We start from the raw sequence: 15,284 nt of genomic DNA, 5'->3' as shown, positions 1-15,284 counted from the left end.
GTTAGTTTCTAAAATATACAAGCATCTCATAAAACTCAATACCAGAAAAACAAATAACCCAATCAGAAAGTGGGCAAAAAAACCTAAACAGACATTTCCCCAAAGAAGACATACAGATGGCTAAAAAACACATGAAAAGATGCTCAACATCACTTATTATTAGAGAAATGCAAATCAAAACTACAATGAGATATCACCTCCTACTGGTCAGAATGACTATCATCAAAAAATCCACAAACAATAAATGCTGGAGGGAGTGCAGAGAAAAGGAAACCCTCTTGCACTATTGGTGGGAATGTAAATTGATTACAGCTACTATGGAAGACAGTATGGAGATTCCTCAAAAAACTGGGAGTAGAACTACCATATGATCCAATAATTCCCTTATTAGAATACTGGAGTGGGTTGCCATTTCCTCCTCCAGGGGATCTTTCCAACCAAGGGATCCAACCTGTGTCTCCAGCAGATCCTGCATTGCAGGCAGATTCTTTACCACTGAGCCACCTGGGAAGCCCTAGGCATATAAGCCCTAGGCATATACCCTGAGAAAACCAAAATTGAAAAAGGCACATGTACTCCAGTGTTCAATGCAGATCTATATACAATAGTTAGGACATGGGACATATCTGAGTCAGTTCTAATGAGGTGGATGAACCTAAAGCCTATTATACAGAGGGAAGTAAGTCATAAAGAGAAAAACAAATATTATATATTAAAGCATATATATGGAATCTAGAAAGATGGTAGCAAAGAACCTATTTGCAGGGCAGCAATGGAGATGCAGACATAGAGAAGAGACTTATGAACACAGGTGGAGGGTAGAGAGGAAGGGGAAGGTGAGAGGAATGGACAGAGTAACATGGAAGCATGTACACTACCATATGTGAAATAGCTATCTGATGGGAATTTGCTGTATGACTCAGGGAACTCAAACTGGGGCTTCGTAATAACCTAGAGGGGTGGAAAGGGGTCGGAGGTGCGAGGGAGGTTCAAGAGGAAGCGGACATATGTATACCTATGGCTGATTCATCTTGATATACAGCAGAGGCCAACACAATATTGTGAAGCAACTATCCTTCAATTAAAAATAAATAAATTTATTTTTTTTTAATCTTGAAGAAGGACTTCTAAAGTGGCATGAAAATTTGATTTCCAATCCCCAAAATAATATACACAGAAAACAGGAGGGGAAGAATCCCAACTTAGCCTCTACTGAATCCTGTGCAGTTTCTGGGTAAATGAGGTCCTGGAGAAAGCTGCCAACAGAAGGACAATTATGGGTTTTGGCAGAAGAGCATGAGAGTAGAGGGCAGAGACAAAAGTGGGAGATGGAAGCAGGACTGAGACTGAAGCAACTCAAAGGCTCCTGCCTGCTTCAAGGGTTTCCCATTATCAAGCAGATTCTCATCTCAGGGAAAAATAAACTCCCATCTGAGAGGCAATCAGAATGTAACTGCTTATCAGGGCACAGTACTTTGACCCACTCACTCTACCCTTTCTTACTCATCATCATTCAAGCAGAAATAAACAAAAATAAGCCAAAAGCAGAAAGAGTAAGGATCTAAAAGAAGCTGAAGAGATTAAGAAGAGGTGGCAAGAATACACAGAAGAATTGTACAAAAAAATGTCTTTATGACACGGATAACCATGATGGTGTAGTCACTCACCTAGGGCCGGATATCCTGGACTGTGAAGTCAAGAGGGCCTTAGGAAGAACTGTTACTAAGAAAGCTAGTAGAGGTGACTGAATTCCAGCTGAGTTATTTCAAATCCTAAAAGGATGCTGTTAAAGTGCGGCACTCAATATGTCAACAAATTTGGAAAACTCAGAAATGGCCACAGGACTGTAAAATGTCAGTTTTATTCCAACCCCAAAGAAGGGCAATGCCAAAGAAAGCTCAAATACCATACAATTGTGCTCATTTCACATGCTATCAAGGTTATGCTCAAAATCCTTCAAGCCAAGCTTCAGCAGTATCTGAACTGAGAGCTTCCAGATATACAAGCAGGGTTTCAAAGAGGCAGAGGAATTAGATATCAAACTGCCAACATTCACTGGATCATGCAAAAAGCAAGGGAATTCCAGAAAAACATCTACTTCTGCTTCACTGACTACACCAAAGCCTTTGACTGTGTGGACAACAACAAACTGAAGAAAATTCTTCAAGAGATAGGAGTAAAAGACCTCCTTTCCTGTCTCCTGGAGAATACTATATGCAGGTCAAGAAGCAACAGTTGGATCTAGACATGGAACAACAGACAGGTTCAAAACTGGGAAAGGAGTATGTTGAGGCTGTATATTGTCACCCTGCATGTTTAACTTAAACCCAGAGTACATCATGTGAAATGCTGAGCTGGATAAATCACAAGCTGGAATCAGGATTGCTGGGAGAAATATCAACAATCTCAAAGATGCAGATGATATCAGCCTAATGGCAGAAAGTGAAGAGGAATTAAAGAGCCCCTTGATGAGAGTGAAAGAGGACAGTGAAAAAGCTGGCTTCAAACTCAACATTAGAAAAACTAAGTAGCTTCTAATGTGAAAGGTTACATATTATGCAAATTAAGAACAACAGAGCACTCCCATTTGTGTGGCTTTCCTGGGCATCTTTCCTTCAAGCAAGGCTTTAGAAATTCAGATCACATTCCTGTTGGAGGCCATCTTCAACGCATGGACTCTATGTTCACCATAGAGGCAAAAGAGAGGTGGTAGAGAAGGCTTAACTGGTTTAAACCAACCAGATGGCCCTATCTATACACAAGACAAATAGAAAATACAGTTGTGTGATCTGAAAGAAAAAAACTAAGATCATGGCATCTGGTCCCATCACTTCATGGCAAATAGAAGGGGGGAAAGTGAAAGCACTGGCAGATTTTCTTTTCTTGGTTTCCAAAATCATCACTGATGGTGACTGCAGCCATGCAATTAAAAGGCACTTGCTCCTTGGAAGGAAAGTTATAACAAAACTAGACATCATATTAAAAAGCAGAGACATCACTTTGCTGACAAAGGTCCTTACAGTCAAATTAATGATTTTTCTTTAGTCATGAATGGATGTTGGTCCATAAAGAAGGCTGAGCACCGAAGAATTGATGCTTTCAAATTGCAGTGCTGGAGAAGACTCTTGGGAGTCCCATTGACTGCAAGGAGATCAAACCAGTAAAATCTAAAGAAAATCAACCCTGAATATTCATTGGAAGGTCTGATGCTGAAGCTGAAGCTCCAATATGTCGCCCACCTGATGTGAAGAGTTGACTCGTTGGAAAAGACTGTGATGCTGGGAAAGACTTAAGGCAGGAGAAGGGGGACCACAGAGGATGAGATGGTAAGATAGCATCACCAACTCAATGGACATGAACCAAACTCAGTGGACAGCAAACTCCAGGACATAGTGGAGGACAGAGGAGCCTGGTGTGTTGCAGTCGGTGGAGTCACAAAGAGTCTGAACAACAACAATAACAATATGCCAAAAAACAAAACCAGTTACACCTACCACAATTAACAACTGTGAGACTGTATCAAGTTCTTCTGTGCATTTCTCTCCAGAAACCACAATCTTTGTCCTTGAGTACATCTTGCAAACAGGCTGAAGGTCCCAGACATGTGCAGGAAGACAGGAAATGGTCCTAAGCTCATCAAGTGAAGACAGAAAGCCTCACCCACGCTCTCCTCGTCTCTCTCACTGGAAAACACCAGAGAGAAACGGATCCTCCTCTGATCAATGCTGATTGAAAGGAAATGAAAGTGATAGACTTTTTCCATCCGCCATCTAACGCTGCAGCTGCTGTTATTATTATCATTAAATACTGCAAGTAAACTGTTTCTGCCACAAGAACCATCATAGAGATCATGAGAATACTGACTAGTATGCATCCCTGTATTCCTGCTGTAGTAACCCAACCCAGAGTCCAGCCAACACTGGGAATAAAAGTAAGGTTTTAGAAGACTTCTGATCGGCCTCCTTTTCAGGTGAAAACGTGATCTTAAGACCTCTGCTTTAAAAGACAAACTGACTTCCAATTTTTTCTAAGACTGACCCTTTAGCCCCAATCCTTCAAAGAAAGGAACATTTTCATCAGATGATAGTAGTAATGTCTTGTCATTATCTTCAAGTAAGAGCTTTCTTACTTTTTTACAAATTGATCTGGGACACAACGTTTTAAGAAACATACACTTTTCCACCATCCAAGAGACTTATAAGTAGAAAAGTCACCTATCTGCTCAGGCAGAATGGGAAAGGATGGCAAGGTGCTTGGCACCAGCCAAACTAAAGAACACTTGTTTCTTCAAGTAGCAAAGCATTAAAGAAGAGATACCCAGAAGACAGGGTGTCAGACCGAACTTCTAGGCAGCAATGAATCAGCAAAACACACTTGGTGCTTGGTGACCAAATTAAAAATTACCTAATCTCAGAGGAGAAGAGACAGCCCAGGCTCAAAGTCTGGAGGTCCGTTATAGACCCGTAGAGCATTAAGCTCATGCATGACCCCAGAGTAATCTCACTAACCCAACCTCAAACTGCAAGTAGCAAAGTCAAGGTCTGACTCTTCAGCTTCAGTCCTAACACAACACTGGTACACTGCTGTTGAATTTCAGAGGCTGAAATTCACCCTGGCTGAACTCACCCCTTATACCTGTCAGCAGATCTTGGACTCCCTGGTTTGGCCCTTACTGCTCTCTATGGCATTTGATTCCAAGTCACCCATCAGCCTTAGAGAATTAGCCCCATTTCACCATCCATTGCTCCCAGCTCCAATGCTTAGGGCAGATACATGATGTACTGACTGAGCTTACCTTCCCATAAGCCAGGAGTTGGAGTTACCAAACACAGGAAACATATTTAAAAAAACAATAATGGACATGAAAGAGGAACTGTTATCTCAGAAGCCAAGATAAATATTAACGCAGACCATGGTTTAGCAGAGTAGGGCATGTTATGTACAAAATGTTACACTGATGGACTTAACTGTTTGACTGCATAATGGTACAAAAATGTGTGTGGAAATACACTTCTAGGTCAGTCAAGGACAGTGTGTTTCATTTTAAACACAATTGCTTTACTATTTTGGGGTGCCAGACATTGTGAATTTTGTCTTTTGGGGCACTGGATATTTTTTCATATTTCTAAATATTCTTGAGGTCTGTTCTGGGATGAGTAGGTGACCTGGGAGCAGTCTGATCCTCTCAGGTATCACTTTTTGATGATCTGTTAGGCATGTCGGGAGCAGTGATCAGTTTAAGGCTAAGTATTCCCCGTTACTGAGGCCAGACCTTCCTGACTGTTCTGTCCAGGGAACAAGCAATATTCCCAGACTTCTGTGACTGCAGGGAACTGCTCTCCACCCTCTCCCTCATCTTTGCACCCCTCCCGCCACCCTCCAGACTCCTGTAGTTGACTCACTTACTCTTATGAACACGTGAGGGGCCTTCCCGCATGTTTCCAGTGACCCCTCTCTGTGCAGGTCTCTTGGTTCTGGAACTCAGTCCTGTGAACTCTGGACACCTTGGTTTCCTGGGCTCTCAGCACCACCTCCTCAACTCAAGGAGTATGAGTTCCACCTGGGGCTCAGCCTGGACTGTCTCCCAGGGATCAGCTGGAGCAGTTGGAGTGTTCACGTCTTTGTAATTTCCTGGATATCACTGCCCTCCCATTGCCTGATGACCAGTGTTTCAAAACCCATATATTACTTCATATATTTTATCTGATGTTTTTTATTATTTCAGGATAAGAATAAATCTGGCCCTGTTACTCTATCTTGGGCAAAACCAGAAATTCTTTCAAATTCAGTCAACTTAGCACTCAACACCAATATTATTACACAGAAAAGATACCACTTTAACCTGAGTTTTTCAAAATGAGGATCTTGAGCCACTGACCCAAGAATCTCCTAGAAAGCTTGATAAAAGACACATTCCTACTTCACATCCTCAGACTACTGAATATATATATATATATATATTTTTTTTTTTGGCCACTAAAGGGATTCCCAAGTAGCTCAGTGATAAAGAATCTGCCTGCAAATGCAGAAGATGCAATGCAAGAGACATAGGTTCGATCCTTGGGTTGGGGAGATCCCCTGGAGTAGGAAATGGCAACCCATTCCAACATCCTTGCCTGGAAAATTCCATAGACAGAGGAGCCTGGTGGGCTATAGTCCATGGGGTCACAAAGAGTTGGACACGACTGAGCATCAGCAGGCACACACACACCAAAAAAATTGAGAATTGTTTTCATTACCATGCCAGTTCATTAACAAAAGACAATAAAATCCTCTTCTAAAAGTTGGAAATCATTAAAATAGGTAATGGGTTTAAAAGGCAAGGAGAATACTGGAAGTCCAGTCTGAAATGATGTTGACCCTCCAATACCTCTTCCAGCTATATAAGCATACTTTGTATAACCCATGTCTCTCCACGGCCACATGAGAAATTTTGGAGCCGCTGCCTTCTCATTCACTGCAACAGTAGTGCTCCATTTGGAAATTGGAAAACAACAGTGATATGGGGAAAGACTCATGACTCTCTCCACACAGACAGCCTCTGGATGGTAAGCACCCAGGCCAAAGCCAAAGCTTTTTCCCAGAAGATGTGTTTCTTCTCAACTCACTGAGTAACTGTCATGCTCTCCACCAATGAATTCTCATCAAAAATATCAACAATCACACTATCAATCTTTTATTTTCTAATCTCAAGAGCAATTGGAATATCCCCTGTACCATCCTGACTCACACCAGCCCCATTTCCGGGGAAGGAAACGAACAGCCTAAAAGGCTTGTATAAGGTGTAAATACAATCTGGACATCATGAGGCCAAGTTTATCAGAGGAGAAGTAGGTTGCATTATTCGAGCAGTGTGTGTGTTAGTCATTCAGTCATGTCCAACTCTTTGAGACCCCACAGACTGTAGCCTGCCAGACTCCTCTGTCCATGGAATTCTCCAGGCAAAAATACTGGAGTGGGTTGCCATTCCCTTCTCCAAGGGATCTTCCCAATTCAAGGATCGAACCTTCGTCTCCTAAATTGCAGGCAGATTCTTTACCATCTGAGCTACCAGGGAAGCCCTATTTGAGCAGAGTTGCTCACAGATCTTCTCTAGGACTTGGTATTGGCCATCTCACTCATTTCGAAACTAATGGCAAAGTTATTGCTACTGGAGAACATGAGAGAAGCACCAGTCCAAGCCTGAGCTTGTAGATGAAAGAACAAAACAAGTATCTCACACCTCAAATCATCACATGGCCTCTACCTGAACCTACTTTTTTATCCAAAGTCTGACTACATTTCATTAGCATTGGGAAAGGAGGGGACAAGGTGGAGATGGGTGGATAAAGGCAGAGCCAGATTACCTTTCAGGCCATGGTGAATATCAAAAAGTGGCAACCACAACAGGTGCTTCACTCCTGAGGATAATATTACACATGGCATAAAGCATTCAGACACTGCAAGGAGGTTATCCTGTGCTTAAATCCTGATTTCATCACTGTGTGACCTTGGAAGAGTTACTTAACCTCTCTGGGCCTCAGTTATCTCATCTCTAAAATAATAATAGCCTCTACACCATAAGGCATCCATGACGGTACAACGAGAAGAACCCTGAGAAGAGCTGACACCTAATAAACTGTCACTCACTTAGCCATCAGTTGTTTGTGCATCTTTCTGTGAAGAAAGAGCTTTAAAGTATGATCATGGTCACATAACCTCTCTCCTCCATAAAACACAATACAGTTCACGAAGCCCCATTACATACAGGACTTCATGAATCCTCTCTTAGAAGTAGAGGGAGAAAGGCCTGCTTTTCTGATGAGGAAAAGGAGGCTTAGTGTCTGTATGGGGTTTTCCCACTTGCCCCAGGAGGATGATCTCATTCATCCTCATTGATTCATTCTTCTGCTCCCCGCAGTGGAAACAACAGAGGAAAAGTCACACAAGCAACAAGGAAAAAACCAGATTACCCTGCTCTCCCACAATCTGTCTTCATGCCCTTGGTGTACACAAACTGAGGGCAGAGCAGGAGGAGGAGAAGCGACACCAGAGACAGAGACGCTGGGCTGTCAGTTCTCCTTCCTGCTGGCTTAAAGGTAAGAGCTTCTAGGTCCCTGACCCCAGTACCCCCCATTCTTTCTCAACAAAACCTTCTCTCTCCTCCTTATTACTCCCTCTTCCTCAGGCCTTTGTCCTCAAGGTTCAGCTACCACATGATTTTGGTGCGAGCATTTTTCACGATTTTTCCTTCTGCATTATTTTTTAATGTTATTAAATTTTCATTATTTATTTAATACACAGTGTTCCTAAATCTGTCCTAAATGTGCTTCTTACTACATGCCTCTCTCTATGCTGGTTTTTCCCCTCTTCCTGTAACAGCTGTTGACAATCATTTGTCTGAATTATTTCTGGCTTATAGAGAGAGGAAGCGAGATTCAAATAACTGGAGAACAACTCTCTGATCTAAAGGAAGACTTTATATTTGAGTCTTCAAATATAAAGGACACATCAAAAGAAAACAAGCTGTTAATTTTTTTTAAGTCTATACCTAGACATATCAAAGTGAAATTCAGAACTTTATACTTTGTTCATTTAAAGTGTGAGGATAGTAATTTAATACAGGGCTACCTGGAAATGAGGGATGTCATTTGAATTTTATGCAAGTAGTTGCTATTTAGTTGCTATGTCATGTCCTACTCTTTTGGGACCCCATGAATTATAGCCCATCAGGCTTCTCTGTCCATGAGATTTTAAAGCAATACTGGAATGGGTTGCCGTTTCCTTCTCTGGGGGATCTTCCCCACTCAGGGATTGAACCCACATCTCCTGTGGCTTCTGCATTGGCAGGCGGATTCTTTACCACTGAGCCACAAGGGAAGCCCTCATGGGGTTAAAGCCTCAAACCTAAAAATACCTTCACTAAATATCTAGAATAATGTTTGACTAAGTGTCTGGATACTGTAGCCTGGACAAATTGACACAAAAAATTAACTTTGCAGATGGAAATAACCCAAATGTCCATCAACATTTGTTTTGGAGAAACAAAATGTGATATATATGTACAAAGAAAAATTATTAAGCTTTAAAAAGAAATCAAATTATAACACTATAATCTGGGTGAACTTTGAAGACATATGCTAAGTGAAATAATCCAGTCATAAAAAGACAAATATTCTATAGTTTCACTTATATGAGATACCTAGAGTAGTCAGATGCATGAGAAAGAATGTAGAATGGTTGCTGCCAGAGGCTGAGAGGACAGGGGAAGGTAATAGAGAGTTAAGGTTTAATGAGGACAGAGTTTCATTTTGATGAAAAAGTTCTGGAGATTCACAGTGGTGATGACTGCACAAAAATGTGAATGTACTTGACGTCACTGAACTATACACTTAGAAATGGTTACAAAGCCAAATTTTATGTTATGCTTTTTACCACAGTAAAAAATGAACTGCTTACATGTATAGGCTTTAGTATGACGCAGACATCATGCTAAATGTTTTCTACTGATTTCCTCATTTAGTGGCTTTGATATCCCCATTTTATAGGTAATAAAACCTCCATGACAAAGTGACTTACACTAGTAAGAAGTAGGTATCAAGTTGAAACCTTCAGTCTGACTCCAAAGTCTGTGTACTCTGTCAGTGTGCTAGACTGAAAAGAGTGACTACATTAAGTTAATAAGATAAAAAGAAAACTAAACTGTTTTTCAAGAAATATTTTAAAGTTGATTCACTATATTAAAAAATTTAAGGTTGAATTCCCAAAATTCAAATCCAGACTGGGTATGACTAATAACAGGACCCCTCAAATAGTCCTACGTTGACCTTCACCACGTGAAGTTCTTATCCCAAAACCACAGTGTCTCTAGAAATAAGAAAAACAAACAAACAAACAAGGATTCACAAGTAACAGGAATAGAAAGTGTACCTGGCATCTGCCCCATTCTTCCACAAGCCTTCGGACATTTCATTGTTTCTCTGTATTTTCAAATAAAACTACTGTGGTTCTATTTATATTTTTAAATTATATTCATGTTTAGATCTACACCCATGAGTAGACTCTTGGAGAAGGACTGGAAGGATACAGACCAAACTATTAACACAATTACATCTGGAAAAACTAGTAGAAAGGGAAGAAGGCAGGTAAATAAAGGGGAAATCATTACTTTTGATGCTTGTATACTCTGTTTCAGCTTTTTAAAGGCAACAATGAGTCACCTGATATTACTGAAAGTCTACCGTAAGCCCAAGGTCTATGGTAGTTCTGTTCAATCAAGATGAAAAGACATATATGATATTATACATGTTTCAACTGAGTCGCCAGTCCAGGTTTGATGCATGATACCGGATGCTTGGGGCTGGTGCACTGGGACGACCCAGAGGGATGGTACGGGGAGGGAGGAGGGAGGAGGGTTCAGGATGGGGAACACGTGTATACCTGTGGCGGATTCATATTGATATATGGCAAAACCAATACAATACTGTAAAGTTAAAAATAAAATAAAATAAAAAATTTTTTAAATAAAAAAAAGAAAATACAGATGATTATTTGTAATGAGCTCCATCTAAAAAACAAGTAAAACATCTCCAGATGAGATGGCTGAATGGCATCTGCTGTAGTTCATGGGGTAGCAGAGTTGGACACAACTTAGCAACTGAACAACAACAAAACATGACCGGTCTGCACATGCAACACATCCGTACACAAGACTCATGTTGATATTCTGGCCACTCCTGGGAAACTGTACCAACTCCACTCCTCCAAATGGTCCCCCCACCTCCAGTGATCCTCCTTCCATGGACTTCTTGACTACCGTTGTTATAAACAAAAAAAGCTGTTTTGATGTATTATATCCAAGGCAGCACAGACTAGTGGTTAAGGCTTGGGCTCTAGGGGGTGCAAGAAGAACAAAAGAATCATCCAAGGGAAGAGGGGCCTTAGAGATCTTTTAACAGTTGATGGCACAGAGACGGCCATAATGGCTCAGTCTTGCCCAAGGTCACACAGGTGGTCCACAGCAGCATCAGGACAAGACCTGGGTTCCCTCTGACACAGCTCAGTACTTCTCAAGGAAGAGACAGCAGAGATCTCCAAACTGACTCTCCACTGAGGTGAATACTACAGGTCTTATCTTCTTCAACAATTGTACATCATAAGGTTATAAATATTACCATGTGAATGTTCGACTCTCTTAGCAACATGAAAAAGGGCTTTCCAGCACACACTGTGTGTGTAGGGAGTTGGGGACGAGTGCAACAATCACAACCATGTCAAAGACTTTAGAGTGTAGCCTGCATCTGAAATGCAGCCTAACAGTCCAGGATGCCAAACCACTTCAGCAGAGCTCCAAGACAGCCACCACAAGAGTGATTCCAAGAGTGGGACCCAGACTCACTGAGCAGTCCTTCAAGGCCCTGAAGGGGGTGGGCTGGAGGTCACTGAAGCAGTGGAACAGATGGGGAAGGTATGCTGGGCAAGGGGTAGAAACTGGACTCCAGAGATGGATCATTCCAGAGACACCTCCAACTATGCAACTGCTGCCAGTTCAGCTTGCCACTTCCTACCAATCTTACCTCCCAAGCCTCTCCTTCCCCACAGGCTCTCCCCACCACTCTCTCCTACCTCCCCCTTCCCCCACTTTTCATCTTTCCATCTACTGACTTCTCATGAATTATTCCTATCACAACCCAGGGTCCTGATGATAGAGTCACACTTTCTAGCCTCAATGCTTTTGTCCATGCTTTCCCTTCCTCCTAGAATGCCTGCCACCTTCTGTTTTAGGATCCCTTTCCCCTCAACCAAAGCTGTTTGTCAAAATCTTTCCCAGAAATGCCAACCCTTCTATAAAACCATCCTATAAGTTCTCTTTCCCAGAACTTTCTAGATCTTTCTAAGGTGTTTGATAAATTCTACCTCACTTTCCTCTCCAGACTCTCTCTCCCTTACAGCCATACACAAGGCCCCATTAACAACTGGTCTGCACTCAGTAAACCCTAGGTGGTAGTGTAGAGGTCAGAATGGTGGCTGGGAAAACAAGTGCAGCAGGGGAAGCTGAGAAGGGAGCCGGTGATAGGTAGTATTATCTCCATATACAGAGGATGGAACTGAGGTAAGATGGGCTGAGTAACTTGCTCAAGATTAAACAGGAGGGTTTTGAATTGAACCAGACCAGCTGGCTCTTTATACTGATCCCTGCAACACTGTTTCTTCTAAACCTCCAGCCCTGAAAACCACTTCAACTCTTCCACTCACAGTGTGCAATGCTTTTCTGAATCAAAAACACACTTTCAATTAAGGCACCTACTGCTTTCTAAGTCAGAAATTAAAGATTAATTCTGGCCACAATAGTAAATAATATCTGATAAAGCCTCAAATCTAAAACATTGCTTAAACAGAGACAATTATAGATGTCTAAGATGGAATGAGCCTCAGGCCATTCACCTAGCTCAATATTTGCCAACATTTCCATTTCTAAATCCTGAAATAAATATCAGAATTATGTGGAAGCACAACGATCTAACAACCACTGTGAATATTATTTTGATGTAATTATGGGATTAATACAGAACAGTGATGTTATTTACTGATGTACATAGGGATGTACATAGTGGTCTGTACATAGTGGTCATAATATAACATTATTGATGTACATAGTGGATATACATTATTGATGTACATAGTGGTACATAGTGCGATTAATATATAACATTATTGGTGTACATAGTGGATGTACAGCATCTCTAAACAAACATGTTTAATGTGTTTTTTAATGATCAAGGAAGAATTTGTGCCTACCACTATGAGCAGGAGAATACAGAAAAGACACTGAGCTTCATTCACATGTAACTGAAACAGTAACTACCTATAACAATTCAGGATTTAAATAATTTAATATTAAACATCTTATTATAGAAAGTAAAAGTTTCGTTAGTTGTGAATAACCCAGATAACTTTTCAATCCTCTACCAAAATAGAGTGTTGGGGATGGATAAAAATACCGGCTCTACAAATGTATACACTGTTTTCACTGAAAGAAAACAGAAAAATAAAGTTATCCATAGTTCAACTTTGAAGTTAGAAGAGGCTTTTAATAGGAAAGCAGTTAAATTTCGGTTCCCAGGAAATTTTTAAAAATAGCATACAGATGACCCCAAAACTAAAGTGTTACCAAAGAAGTAAAGGAAACGAAGTCTGTTCAGTTTGTGGCAGCAAGCGGTATTCTCTCCCTGATAAAGAGAGGGCTAGTGAGAATAGGAAAAAGAGGCAAGATAGAGATCATAGAGCGATAAACAGGATATCCAATACGTATCCAAAACTTACCCAAATCGGTCTTACTCAATACTACTTTTCCACTTTGCCAGTTTTAAATGAGACAGCGGCTGGGCTTTCGTTGTTGCTGTTTCTGTCCTTTGGATCCCAGAGCCCCAAGAACGTTTAACAAGTAGGATGGGATCTGGCCCCCTCTCGCATTAGAGGAGAAAAGTTTAAACTTGGATTCTAGGTTGCTTCATTGGGAAAATGAATAATAATAAGTGCCTGCAAGGAGAGAACGTGGGAGACGTGCTCAGCTGACGTCGGCCCGAGAAGGGGCAGCACAGTTCCCCAGCGCAGCTGTCCAGATGTGTCTCATCTGATTCCCCCGCGGGGCATGAGTCTAGGCGGCCGCCGCTAGCAGAAGCTCCAGCTGATTGGTCTCCGGGGCTCCTCGCTTGCCGCCTATTGGCGGGTCAGCCCGCCACTCCCGCGGGCCTCAAGCCCCGCCCCCCGCCCCCCGGGCTCGCTCGCTGCATCCTTGGTAAGAACCTGGAAGTGGAGCGCGGGTGCTGATGTGGCACTCGGCGGCCACTGCGGGCCCGGGAGGGGCCGGGGCCGAGAGGGGTCTTCCGCACCAGGGCTAGTCCCGGCCCTGCTTCCTTTTACTCCCACCCTTTCAGGTGGTTAGGCTGGTTTCTTTAAACAGTGTGATTTCAACCCGTTCTTGGGATGAAATTTATAGGCACGCCCCGCTCTGACTTAAATCCCCAACATTTCCGAGTGGAAGGGACTGGGGCTCCGAAATGCCCACGCCCCCAAAGGGCCTCAAACCACGTCTCAGAACTTCACTCTCCCCTCTTGATCCAGGGAGCAAAAAATGAAATTCAAGAACCTTTTTCATGGGGACAGTATTCTTTTGTTGGAGGAAAAAAACTTAATGAACCCTTCACTGAAGTCCTCATTAACTAGAGAAGTTGTTCTTTCTGCAGAAAAGCCCAGGGTTGATTATGGGAGAGATTTGGAAGACTTGGTTAGTTTCAGCTGGGTGATGGTAGTTGTAGGAAAATGAAAAACGTTGTTTTGTGAGAATGTAAACAGGACAGCAAAACGATGCTTTGATCCTGGGGAAACTGTTGAAAGATTGATTAGTTGGGGGGAGTGTCTGCAAACCAGTCACCTTTACAATTTGAGGATGTTGACAACAATGTGACCTCATTGAAACATTAAGATGGCAAAAGCTACATTCATTGGGCCACACGCCATGAACTGTGCCAGGTCTTCACTAAATTGCTTTACCTGCATTATCATGTTTAATTCTTACAGCCACCCTATGAAGTAGACATTAAAATTATCTCCACTTTCAGATGAGGCTACCAAGACAGAGACCAGGCAGTCTATCATAGCACACCACCAAGTTTTCCAATATGTGTTCACATCATGCGTACATAAATTTTCATGCCATTTGCCAGGAGTAGTTGGGTCAGAGTTTATTATTATGAGTGCCTCTGCCTTCTGATGTCCAAAGCTTTCACTCTGTAGATGATGTATTCTTGGTTGGTCTATTTGTTACCTATTGCTATTTAACAGATTACCACAAATTTGGTAGCTTGAAACACCACACATTTACTCTTGCAGTTTTTAAAGGAAAGAAGTTGAGGCATGGCTTAACTGGGATTCTCTGCTCAGCATCTCACAAGGCTGCCCTCACAGTGTCTGTCAGGATACATCCTCATCTGGAGGCTCAAGGAGGGAAGAATCTGCTTCCAGGCTCTCTTGGGTTGTTGCAGGCTTCATTTCTTTGTGGCTTTAGCTCTGCATCCCCTGCTTCTTTCTAGATGTCAGCTAGCAACTGCCCTTGCCTCCTAGAGACTAGCCTCGATCTCCTGAAGTTCCTGGATGCCAGGAGGTGGAGAGCCTGGGGTCCTCCTTAGGGTCTGTCTGCCACAATGGACTAGTCAGACACCGCAAGTCTTTATAGCCCTGATTTCCATGTTATCTCTCCTCTGCAAGCCCTCCAAAATTCAGGGTCCCATTCACCAAGGAAAAAA

The 15,284-nt window shown here is 42.1% G+C and overlaps 1 protein-coding gene across 1 annotated transcript in view; it reads right to left on the bottom strand.

Moving 5' to 3' along the window:
• TMEM45A (transmembrane protein 45A) overlaps window positions 1-13,649 on the bottom strand; it is a 116,094-nt gene extending 102,445 nt beyond the window's left edge. Inside the window, exon 1 of the mRNA XM_061382524.1 lies at window positions 13,303-13,649. The gene's annotated coding sequence lies outside the window, so the exon portion shown is untranslated. The remainder of the gene's footprint in view (window positions 1-13,302) is intronic.
• Window positions 13,650-15,284: the final 1,635 nt, after the last annotated feature.

The sequence above is a fragment of the Bos javanicus genome, chromosome 1 (genome assembly GCF_032452875.1).
Source record: "Bos javanicus breed banteng chromosome 1, ARS-OSU_banteng_1.0, whole genome shotgun sequence".
NCBI classification, from domain to species: Eukaryota; Metazoa; Chordata; class Mammalia; order Artiodactyla; family Bovidae; genus Bos; species Bos javanicus.
This window is presented reverse-complemented; position numbering and strand designations above follow the sequence as displayed.